This window comes from Anomaloglossus baeobatrachus, chromosome 2, assembly GCF_048569485.1.
Source record: "Anomaloglossus baeobatrachus isolate aAnoBae1 chromosome 2, aAnoBae1.hap1, whole genome shotgun sequence".
Lineage (NCBI taxonomy): Eukaryota > Metazoa > Chordata > Amphibia > Anura > Aromobatidae > Anomaloglossus > Anomaloglossus baeobatrachus.
The window spans coordinates 272,119,551-272,132,511 of NC_134354.1; the positions used below are offsets into that span (position 1 = coordinate 272,119,551).

Sequence of the window (12,961 nt, forward strand, 5' to 3'; positions counted from 1 at the left end):
TCCTTCAATCCCTCTATCTCTCTGTTTCTATATCTATCTATCCATCTCTATATCTACCCATCTATTTTTCTTTGTAGCTGCTTCCGTTTTTTGCGATCCGCAAAAAAAAACGGAAGGCACACGGACCGTATACGGAACAGATGTCACACGGATGCATCCGTGAAAAAAACTGACTGTTTTTTGCAGACCGCAAAAAGGGAACGGTCATGTGAATGTAGCCTTATGGTCCGCACATACAGCAGCTCCAGGAGGGAAGCATAAGTCACTTAGGATAAGTGAGAAAACAGACGAGACTGCAGGGGCTCAAAGCTGTTTGTGTGAAGGAACACATTCCCCTGCCTGTCTGTTTTATCACAGGAGTATTTCTGCTGCTTCAACAACAACAAATCAATTCTGTGATATGTCACTGACTTGATTTATGATGAGCTCAGACTGCTGGAGACGCACTCACTCCTATGATAAAACCGGCATGGCATTTTTTCTACCTGGGAAAGTAGCAGCTGTGAGCCTTTGCTATTTGTCTGTATACTCACTTATCATAAGTGACTTTTGCTTCCTCTCCAATCCAGGAATTGTGGTATGTGCTGACCATGAACTGGAGCCGCTCTACATGATCAGACACAGCAAATAACACTATACAGTATCACAGCACAGGACTATTGTTTAACACATCCAGGCCTATTATTAATCCAAGGTCTATTAGTTAATGGGGTTTACCCACAAAGTATATTTTAATAGAAATAGTGAACTTCTAGATCATTATTAGGATAAAGATATGATAAATCAGTATTGATGTTGAAACTGCAGGGTTCAAATTTACACACACATAACAAGATCACGTGATTGTGATCTGCACCATTAGAAGATTGTTACTCTTATTGAATTTGCTGTGGAATGACACTAGCTATGAGTACAAGCAAGCAATATTTAATACAAATTAATCTTGTTTTATATGCTTAGTAAATGTGAAGCTAAAAGACAATGTGTTAGAACAAATTGACCTATTGCTTAAATCATTTTTTATGTTAAAATTTAATTTGAAAAACTGTGTAGGTTCTCTATTTACCATATCACTATCTATATTTAACTAAAAAAACTAAACACACTAGCTGGTAAGGCTAATACTGTGCTAGTATTAAGCTTCCTGTCCTATACAGATGACTTTCCAGCAATCTCATTATCATTACAGACAAAATTACAATTCCTTTATATACAATAGAGGATACTCTCAGCTCACCAACGTCAAAAACTGTCACAAGCATCTTTGCTCAGATTGTAGCATACCCAAAATAATTATTCATAAAAAGTCAATGAGTCATAGTCAGTATAATGGTGTGTATGTGGCTGCTGAAAAATACACTCTTTATTAATATTTGGTCTAGGGTTTAACACAGTTACCTCAAATTCTCAAAAAAGTGCACGGACATCAAATGTAGAAAATGAGAACATTGATATGATATTTATTAGAAAAAGCACATATATTAACCACTTCACAACATTTGATATAACTTTACATCATAATCGGGAAGGGGCTTCCGCAAGATGATGTACAATTATGTCATGAATCATGCAGGCATAGGGGCTGTGCCTGCACGAGTGCCACCGTGAGCCGGGACTAAGTGATTGCCAAACTCTGGCCGTCACTGCATGGGCTGATTCCCACACCAACCTGGCTGTTTAACCCCCTAAATGCCGAGATCAATAGCAATTGCAGCATTTAGTAGGTTAGAATCCCACCCAATCTGAGCTACACAACATTATTGTGTGTTGCCGAGGGTAGCCATGGCATCCAGATGTCAAATAACGATCTCCTGATCTGGTAGCTACGGTGGCCTATTAAACCATACCAGGAGTGTGGTCAAAAAGGCGTTTTGTTAGTGTAACACTAACAGGTGTAATGCATTGCAATGTATTATACAAGTGATAGGAGTAATAATGCTAAAGTCCCATACAGAGACTAACTAAAAAAAGTAAAAAAAAGTAATAAAACTTTAAAAACAAACACAAAGAATGAAAGAATAGAACAAAGTCATAACATTACATATATTTATGTAAAAACAACTTTTTTTTCTATATTTGGAGATATTATATGACTACTGATTAAAAACGAATTATATTTGTGCTGCTATAACTAAAAAATAAAAATAAACAAAAAAATACACATTTGGTATTGCTGCATTCAGAGCCCAACACGATCTATAATACCGTCATTATCTAATCCCTTCAGTGAACACCATTAAAGAAAAAGAAACATGGCAAAAAACGACGCTTATTCATCATAATGCCGGAAAAAAGTAATAAAATGCAATAAAAAAATTGAACGCAAGTAAAAAAAATATGGCTGAAAATGTCATCTTGTGTCACAAAAACACAAGCTGCTATACAGCTCCATCGGAGTAAATAAAAAAAAAAAAAAATAGCTATTGGTCTCAGAATATAGTGATGGCAAACAATTATTTTTTTTCTAAAATTGTGTAAAAGTAAAAAAACAAAAAAAAATATGAATCTGGTATTGCTGTAATGGTGGTGACACGAAGAATAAAGCTGTCTGATCACTTTTATGACAGGGATGAACAGTATTAAAAAAAAAACAAAAAAAAAACAAAACAAAACAAAAACAAAACAAAACCAACAACAAAAGAAAAATTCCTGAATTGCTAGTATGTTCATTCTGCCTCCCAAAAATTGGAATAGAAAGTGATCAAAAATGTTATGTGCCCAAAACTGGTACCAATAAAAAACTTCATCTTATTTTGCTAAAAAAAAACAAGCCTGGCAGGGATATAGATAATGAATAGCTCTTAAAATAAGGCAATGCAAAATGTAAAAAAAAGCATGTGTGATAGTAGCGAAACATAAAAAAAACTATATAAATCTGGTATCGCTTTAAGCGCACTGACACAAAGAATAAAGCTGTCTTATAAATTATACCGAATGATGTAGAAAATAAATAAAACCATTACGGAACTGTTGTTGATTTGTTCATTCTGGCTCCCAAACACCTCAAAAAGGCTCTGCCCAAATTTATCCTGGGCTCTACGCTGAACGCTTACACCAGTGTTTAGGCCCCGTCACACTAAGCAACATCGCTAGCAACATCGCTGGTAACGAACAACTTTTGTGACGTTGCTAGCGATGTTGCTGTGTGTGACATCCAGCAACAACCTGGCCCCTGCTGTGAGGTCGTTGGTTGTTGCTGAATGTCCTGGGCCATTTTTTAGTTGTTGCTGTCCTGCTGTGAAGCACAGATCGCTGTGTGTGACAGCGAGACAGCAACAACTAATGTGCAGTGAGCAGGGAGCCAGCTTCTGCGGAGGCTGGTAACCAATGTAAACATCGGGTAACCAAGAAGCCCTGTCCTTGGTTACCCGATATTTACCTTTGATACCAGCCTCCTCCGCTCTCACTGCCTGTGCTGCCGGCTCCTGCTCTGTGCACATGTAGCTGCAGCACACATCAGGTAATTAACCCGATGTGTGCTGTAACTAGGAGAGCAAGGAGCCAGCGCTCAGTGTGCGCTGCTCCCTGCTCTGTGCACATTTAGCTGCAGCACACATCAGGCAATTAACCCGATGTGTGCTGTAACTAGGAGAGCAAGGAGCCAGCGCTCAGTGTGCGCTGCTCCCTGCTCTGTGCACATTTAGCTGCAGCACACATCAGGCAATTAACCCGATGTGTGCTGTAACTAGGAGAGCAAGGAGCCAGCGCTCAGTGTGCGCTGCTCCCTGCTCTGTGCACATTTAGCTGCAGCACACATCGGGTTAATTAACCTGATGTGTGCTGTAACTAGGAGACTGGGGGCTGGTCACTGGTTGCTGGTGAGCTCACCAGCAACTCGTGTAGCCACGCTCCAGCGATCCCTGCCAGGTCAGGTTGCTGGTGGGATCGCTGGAGCGTCGCAGTGTGACAGCTCACCAGCAACCTCCTAGCAACTTACCAGCGATCCCTATCGTTGTTGGGATCGCTGGTAAGTTGCTTAGTGTGACTGGACCTTTTGGGTGTACATCTCTGCAATAAGTGATTCAGCAGGAAATCCTAACAGAAAATCCCTATAATGAAGCAGCGGGAGATGATCCAGCGATGTCAGTTTTTCTAAACGTTCATAAAAGCGCAGTCGACCACAGCTTTGTGTATGTCTGAAAAGGACACAGCTGAACAGAGGCAAGACAGAGTCTAGAGTAACTCTGCCTCATTATAATGAATGGATCCCCGAATAGATACATTCTGGGTGGCACAGTGGCTCAGTGGTTAGCACTACAGTCTTACAGAGCTGGGGTCCTGGGTTCATATCCCACCAAGGACACCATCTGAATGTTCTTTGTATGTTCTCCCTGTGTTTGCGTGGGTTTCCTCCCACACTCCAAAGACATACAGACAGGGAATTTAGATTGAGAGCTTTCACAGATTGCTTCATCAATCCAAGCTTAATGTGCAGCACGGGTCAGGAAAACTGTAGTAGGATCAAATAAACTTTTTGCAACTATGTTCTTAAGTCCAGGTTGCATAGATCTTCTCATTGGCCAACTTTCTTGGCTCCAGCAATGAGTTTTCATGATACACCTATACTTTTTCGTTCTATTACATTATTATGTGGCGACTGTTATTGTAATTAAAATGATGTTATATATGGATCTTAAGAATACATATATACTGATTGTTAATTCTGTTATTTTGTATATGCAGACCTAAATTTTTTGATGAAAGCGATTTAATGCAGACAACGTTCATGAAATAAATGAAGGTTACAACTTGATATTTTGCAAATGAGTGAAGAATTATAATAAAAATAATTTTTGGACCCCCATATCTGTGTCTTTCTCGATTCACACAACAACCATGGGTACTTTGTGTATCCTCCTTGCTGCCCAAGGAGCAAAGAGAGAATTTTCATATCACCACATACTGATCATCCTTGATCCTCGTAGTTTAAAGGGAACCTGTCATCAGAAATTTCGCCCAAAAGCTAAAAGATTCCCCCTCTGCAGCTCCTGGGCTGCATTCTAGGAAGGTCCCTGTTATTATTGTGCCCCATGTGAGACCAAAATAAAGCCTTTATAAAGTTCTACCTTTTTGTGTGCAGCTTCTGTAAATCTGACACGGGGGCGGGCTCTCTGCCGTCCGTTATTTTGCCCCCTGGTCCTGTATGCCGCCCCCATCGCTCCTTTCCATATCTGATGCACCGCCCACTGCTCCAGCCATCCCCGCGCATGCCCAGTGCCAGTCTCACGGGACTGAGCAGTGTGACCGCTGGTGACGTGTGCGCAGGCAAGTGATGATGGGCGGGACTGTGACTGTTATCAGTAAGTACCCGCCCATAATCTCGTGAGCGCGCAAACCTCTCCAGCGGTCACACTGTGCTCAGAGTAGATGCTAGACTGTATGGGCTGCTTCCAGGGATGACGTCCCTTTGTCATGTGATAGGGGCGTGTTCAAAATACTATCACATGACAAAGGGACGTCATCCCTGGAAGCAGCCCATACAGTCTAGCATCTACACTGAGCTCAGTGTGACCGCTGGAGAGGTTTGCGCGCTCACGAGATTATGGGCGGGTACTTGCTGATAACAGTCACAGGCCCGCTCATAATCACTTGCCTGCGCACACGTCACCAGCGGTCACACTGCTCAGTCCTGTGAGACTGGCACTGGGCATGCGCGGGGATGGCTGGAGCAGTGGGCGGTGCATCAGATATGGAAAGGAGCGATGGGGGCGGCATACAGGACCAGGGGGCAAAATAACGGACGCCAGAGAGCCCGCCCCCGTGTCAGATTTACAGAAGCTGCATACAAAAAGGTAGAACTTTATAAAGGCTTTATTTTGGTCTCACATGGGGCACAATAATAACAGGGACCTTCCTAGAATGCAGCCCAGGAGCTGCAGAGGGGGAAGCTTTTAGCTTTTGGGCGAAATTTCTGATGACAGGTTCCCTTTAAAATTTCTTGAGTAGAAAATTAAAATTCTTATAGCTTTCCCTCAAGTGCACAGAATACTCTACAGGCACTGAAGCACACACTCGCTGCCATTGTGCACTAGCAGCTTTCAGACTTTTTTTTTTTTAACCAATCAGTTTTTATTAAAGATTTATTTTATTAAAGATTTCCATAACAGAAACAGATTAAACATAAGAATACAGAAAGAAAAATAAGAGAATATTAGCCACTTCAAGTTCCGTAGGTGGGCCGGTACCCTTGGTGTTTATACAATCTACATAATACATTACTGACAAGAATGTATTTCCACCCGTGTTTTGATAGATTATCTGTGACTATACCATATTCATAGGTTACTGTTTGTCACCTTTTACTTCCAAAGGGCTAGACCCGCCTGTCTATATGAAGAACCTTACTAGAAAAGTGGTCAAGATATAGAGTGAGTAGATAGCAGAATAGAAAGAGAGGGGAGAAGGAAAAGGAAGGGACTTATACAAGGGGTTGCAGGAGGGAGGTAAGACGGGGGTTGTTTATGCACTGTCACTAGAACAGGCTCCTGAATGCAGGGGACTCCTTGAACAGTATCCAAGCTTTCAGACTTTTTTTAATCAATAAAGTCTACATTCATTCCCATTGTACTTAAAGGGGTTATCCGGCTTCTTTTGACTTTTTTTTTTATTACCCTATTGGGCTACATTGGGGCAGGTAAGTAGATAGAGACCACTTACCTGCCCTGCTGTCAGCCCCTCTCCCACGACTCAGAGTGGTCATGTGACCGCTCCTGCCGCGATTTTGCTGCTTCCGGTCATTTCATATCAACATGGGCAGGGCCATGTTGACATTCAAATCTGGAACAGCTTGTCGCCTCCCTGCTGGGTGACTACAGTGCGATGAGCCCCGCCCCCTTCCCCCCTTCCCTGCACCCTCCCACACATTCCCCCGCACCCCTTACTCTCCCCGCAACCTCCCCCTGCACTGCTGTGGGGTCCGTCACCTGGGGGAGGGGCCTGGCGGCGGCTGCCGTGGTGTCAGCTCCAGCACCGGGCCTCTGCTCAGGATCGCACATTCAAATATACCGGCATCACAGATGCCGGTACATTTGAAAGCACAGATGAGAGGGAGCGCTGCTTCTCATCACTGCCCGGCTGTCTGTGCTCTCTTCAGTACAGCGGAGACGTCACTACTGTGCTGATATGTCCAGAGCACAGACAGCGTGCGAACGTGCAGGAGCGTCGGGGACCGAGGACGGGTGAGTATGTACTCCCTACATGTGTTCCCTATGAGGGTAGGGGAGGTCGGTACAGAGCCATGTGTGTGTGTGTGCGGTGCAGAGCCATGTGTGTGTGTGTGTGCAGTGCAGAGCCCTGTGTGTGTGCGGTGCAGAGCCCTAATATGCGGGTGCAGAGCCCTATGTGCGTGTGCGGTGCAGAGCCCGATGTGCGTGTGCGGTGCAGAGCCCGATGTGCGTGTGCGGTGCAGAGCCCGATGTGCGTGTGCGGTGCAGAGCCCGATGTGCGTGTGCGGTGCAGAGCCCGATGTGCGTGTGCGGTGCAGAGCCCGATGTGCGTGTGCGGTGCAGAGCCCGATGTGCATGTGCGGTGCAGAGCCCGATGTGCGTGTGCGGTGCAGAGCCCGAGGTGCGTGTGCGGTGCAGAGCCCGAGGTGCGTGTGCGGTGCAGAGCCCGAGGTGCGTGTGAATAAAGGGTGAATTCAAGAGGAACAAAAGTTAGAAAACAAAAAATAACAATGTAGGGGTGATTTATATGACAATACAGCACAGATTAGCTTACCAAAAATTTTTGAGTTTATGTCGGACAACTCCTTTAATGTTAATTATTTTCCATCAGCCCAGGAACATCACTACAATACACTAGAGCAGGGGTCTCAAACACGCGCCCCGCATGCGGCCCCTCAGGCTGCTTTGTGCGGCCCCCAGGCCCGTGTCCCTGTTAACTATCGCGGCCGGTGCAGGCGCCGCAGCCACTGTCTGCACTTTGTTAGATGAATGTTTTGCCGGTGTGCGCTCTCAGAGTCAAGGGCTCTGCGCGTGCAGAGCCGGCAAAAAAATCATCTAACATAAATCGCCCCTGCACCTGTCGCGATAGTGACCAGGGGCACGGGCCTGGGGGCCGCACGAAGCAGAGATGAGGCAGCCGAAGGAGCACGGGACAGGTGAGAATGGTGTTTTGTGTGTGTGTGTGTGCGTGAAGGACGGCACATTAACCCCTTAGCGACCTATGACTTACTGGGTACGTCATGGCTCCCTGGTACTTAAGGACCCATGACGTACCCAGTTTGTCATGGTGAGATCGCAGCCCTGGAGCCCCGGTGGCTGCGATCGCATTGCAAATACCTTAGATTCGGGGAGGAGGGGACCTCAGAGGGGTGGTGTCTCCTCCCCTGACCTACGGAGGCTGTGATTGGCTGAGCGGGGTTCGTCTATCACAGCCACTGTAATGTTTCAGCCGTTGAAAATGGCTGAAACATTAAAATCCAGCCATATCAGTGCAGCTGTAGCATCGATCATTGGCTGGAGCTGGGTGACCTCAGTTTCACCCGCCCCCAGCTCTGAATGGCGAGACCGGCCTTGTGACCGATCTCTCCAATCACTGTGGATCTGGGGCCGGAGACCGCCCCCCTCAGCTTCACTCCGGCGTCTGTGGAAGGTGAAGGGACCGATCGGTAAGTTATAGCGCCCCTGCCCCCTTTCAGCCGCCACCACTGCCCCCCCACCCATTACTACAGCATGGGGACATTACTATAGAATAGGGACAAGGTGGGCACAGGATTATAGAATAGGAACAAGGTGGGCACATGACTACAGGATGGGGACAAGGTGGGCACATGTCTATAGAATAGGGACAAGGTGGGCACATTACTAAAGGATGGGGACATTACAACGATGGGCATAATACTATTGGATGGGGACATTACTATAGAATGGGGACAAGGCTGGAAACATTACTATAGGATGGGAACTAGGATGGGCACAGTACTACAGGATAGGGACATTACTACAAGGGGACAAGGATGAGAAGCATTACTATAGGATAGGGATAAGGCTGGGGACATTACTATAGGATGGGGACAAGGGTGGACACATTACTATAGGATGGGCACATTATGATAAGATGGGGACATTACTATAGGATTGGACAGTACTATAGGATGGGGACAAGGTTGGCACATTACTATAGGATAGGGACATTACTGTAGGATGGGCACATTACTATAGAATGGGACAACTATATGATGGGGACAGTACTACAGGATAGGGAGATTGCTACAAGGGAACAAAGATGGGGAACATTACTATAAGATGGGGACAAGGCTGGACACATTACTACAAGATTTGCACATTACGATAAGATGGGGACAAGGCTGGGGACATTACTATAGGATAGGGACAAGGATGAGCACATTACTGTAGGATGGGGCACAATACTACAAGGGGGCAAGCATGGCCACATTACAACAAGATGGGGAGCATTACTAAAAGATGTTGGCCAAAATTTCTATATAGTGATAATTGTAACACTATTAGTTACAAGAAAGGGATAAAATGTAAAAAAAAAAAAAAAAAAAAAAAAAAAAAAGGCATGACTTACTTTACCATCACATTTTTTATACATACACACATATATATTATATATATATATATATATATATATATATATATATATATATATATATATACATACATACACACATATACACACACACACACATACATACACATATATATATATTTAAACAAAGAATGTGCACATTTATTATAATAAGCAAGTGAAAAATGTTCAAAATCAGTGATCCAAAGGTGTGTAAAAAAAATATATATATGGTACCAATAAAAATGTCACTTTGTCCTGCAAAGAATGCGGCCCCCCCAATTTTTTGTTTTCCTCTGTGCGGCCCATACACCCAGCCGAGTTTGAGACCCCTGCACTAGAGCACTGTCTTGACAAAAGTATGGAAGGAATTTCTTTTGGAATCCTATTCTTTTGGAAGCCTGTGGAGTCAGTGTTTATTAAAAAAAATTGTAAGCGATGTAATTTCTTTGCTATTTTTATGGAGTGAGACTATATAAAAATCACCTCTTTTCAAACAATTTTACACTTGCAGAACTGTGTGATTAATAGCTGCTGTAAACAACAGATTAGGCTTATAAAGACAACCACATTTTCTGTCCAAGTGTAATCCGTCAAAAAAAAAAAAAGTCGGACTAATGTTATTCAATGAAGCAGCGCGCATGATCCACTTTCTTTCTCGAACCGCTCGGTCTGAGCAAAAATATAAATTGCAGCATGCATGTTTTGCCTCAGAGCCGTGTGGCACTTGCCCTTTTAGGACTCTGGGTCTGTGCAAAACATCAAAACACATACGGATGACATTGCGAGTGATCTGATTTTCACAGATCTGACATAATGAAGAAGGTAGAGAATCTATTTTTTTCTTGTCATCTCTGAGAAAATCAGATAACATTCGGTCCGATTATGCTAATCACACTAGGATCAATTTTCTTGGATGGAGAGAAAACGGTTGTCTGAACATGCACTAATGGTGAGAATTTACTGCTCCGGGACACTATCTACTGTAATCGGTTCCCTGAAAAATGCCCACAGGAAAATTGCCCACATGGAAAATAGCTAATTGCAGCATCACAAAGTTACAGATGTATGATATTTGAGGTGCAAGGTGAGGATGTTCACATAATAGGTCATCAACTTGTGATTTACAGTTTACCTAGTGCAAAACTGCAAAAGTGCTGAAAATTTGTGGTATGTAGCAGTCTGTCATTATCAGCAATAGATAGATACAGTCTCCTCTCATCTCTCACTGATTCTGCCTTACTCCTCCCTCCAGCCCAAAACAGCAGCACATGCAGAACCAGCAGCAGTGTGATCCAGAGGAGCAATCACTACTATCTGTACTCACAAAAGTATCACTGTATTATCTGTTTAGTTACATGTGACTGCAGGTCACATCTAATACATTATCATCTCAGTGGGAGCCCACCAAAAGCAGGGTGCTGCTGGCAGAGATAGTTGGTCCTGAAAGCCCCAAAGGCACAGCAGAAAGGCGAGTCTGTCGCTTGTACCACCTTGTGTTCGTGCTGGGAATGTATGATATGTTTTTGCAGGGCCGCCATCAGGGCATTACTACTGTGACTGGTGTAGGGGGCCCGGTGAAGAGAGGGGGCCCGGACAGGCCCAGGGTAATTACTTAGCTTTGTTAAGCCCCGGGCAGACCAGGCCTCCCCTCTTCACCGGGCCACAGCCGCAGCACAGGGGCCCGACCCTTTCCGCCACTGCACACACACTGCTAAATTGCAGGCGAAGCCCTTCCAGGGAATCGCATGCAAATTAGCCATGTGGCCGGAAACAAGGCATGTGGAGCAAAGCAGGGAGGCGGCGCGTCATCCCGCAGCCCAATGTGATGAGGTAATCACTTTGCGCCTTATCACCGTGCTGCGGGCAACGCGGAGGTGGCAAGGACACGGCATCCGGCGGGGAAAGGTAGGCGCTCGGTAAGATGAACACCACCGGGGGTGTGGGGCGGGGGCGCCACTGCCTTGCTTTAGCTGTGGGGTTGGAACCGCGGGCCTGCAATGACTTTTTCTGCAGCCCCCAGGCAGATTCTCGGGGGCCGCAGTGATCCAGTGCTTACATACAAATGTGGTCGGGACTTACTGTGTGAGCGGGTTTAGCTGTGTGCCTGGAGTCCCCCCTCTGTTGTGTGCCTGCTCTCCAGTGAGGTCAGCCCACCCAATGCTGTGTGCAGCCCCCCCAGTGTTGTGTGCAGCCCTCTAGCACTGTGTGCAGGCCCCCCCAGTGCTGTGTGCATGCGGCCCAGTGCGGTGTGCAGCCCCCCAATGCTGTGTGCAGCCCCTTAGTGCTGTGTGCAACTCTCCATAGATGTCTGTGCGCCTCCCTAGTGATGCCTCTGCGCCCCCCCCAGTGATGTCTGTAATGTAATATTTTTAGGGAAATACTTCTTTTTCTAGAACAACTTCAAAGGTGCTAACACTTTTGCGCCGTGTGTATGTGTGTATATGTATATGTATATATATATATATATATATATATATATATATATAAAAATATATATTATATATATATAATATTTTATATATATATATATATATATATATACACACACACACACACACACACACATATATATATATATTATATAATATATACACATACACACTAGCTGTAATATCCAGAGTTGCCTGGGATGGTAGCTGTCTCTGTCTTTCTCTCCCACTGTCCCTCTCTCCCAGCCTCACTCTGTCTCCCTCTCTGTCTCCCTCTGTCCGTGTGTCCGCCTCTTTCCCTCTCCCTGTCTGCCTCTTTCCCTCTCCCTGTCTGCCTCTCTCCCTGTCTGCCTCTCTCCCTGTCTGCCTCCCTCCCTGTTTGCCTCCCTCCCTGTCTGCCTCCCTCCCTGTCTGCCTCTGTCTCTATCTTTCTCTTTCTGTCTCTATCTCTGTCTCCCCACTGATATCATATTATCTCACACATAAGCTTCTTATACTAAGAATGTGCTTTGTTCCTATAGCAGCCAATCACAGTTCCTATTAATGACCTGTAGCTCCCAGCTCCGTTGACTTTAATGGAGGCAGGATTTTTGGTGAAAAAGTGAAAAACTAAAGCATGGGGTTAAATTTTCTCCTCAAACCATAGTCTGACGTTCCCTGAGTCACATGAAGCGTCTGTGCAAAATTTCGTGATGTGACGGTGCGGATTCCTTTAGGGGACATATACACACACATACATACAGCTTATATATGCACACACACGTTTTTCCAAGCATGGCGTCGAGAGTGTGGGAGGTTTGAGGGGCGGAGGCAGAGCTGGGGTGCAGCCTATGCGGAGTCTCAAGGGGGCCCAGAAATTTTGCCAGTATGGGGCCCTAAAATTCCTATTGGCGGCCCTGTGTTTTTGCAGTGGTATAACTAAAGTCCAATGGGCCCCAGTGTGAAATTTGGACCTGCCCCACCACCCACACAAGTTTTTCACATGTATGGAC

The 12,961-nt window shown here is 45.1% G+C and overlaps 1 protein-coding gene across 1 annotated transcript in view; it reads right to left on the minus strand.

Annotated features, from left to right (window-relative positions):
- LOC142289831 (uncharacterized) overlaps window positions 1-12,961 on the minus strand; it is a 271,446-nt gene that overhangs the window by 9,691 nt on the left and 248,794 nt on the right. The gene's annotated exons all lie outside the window — the stretch shown is intronic.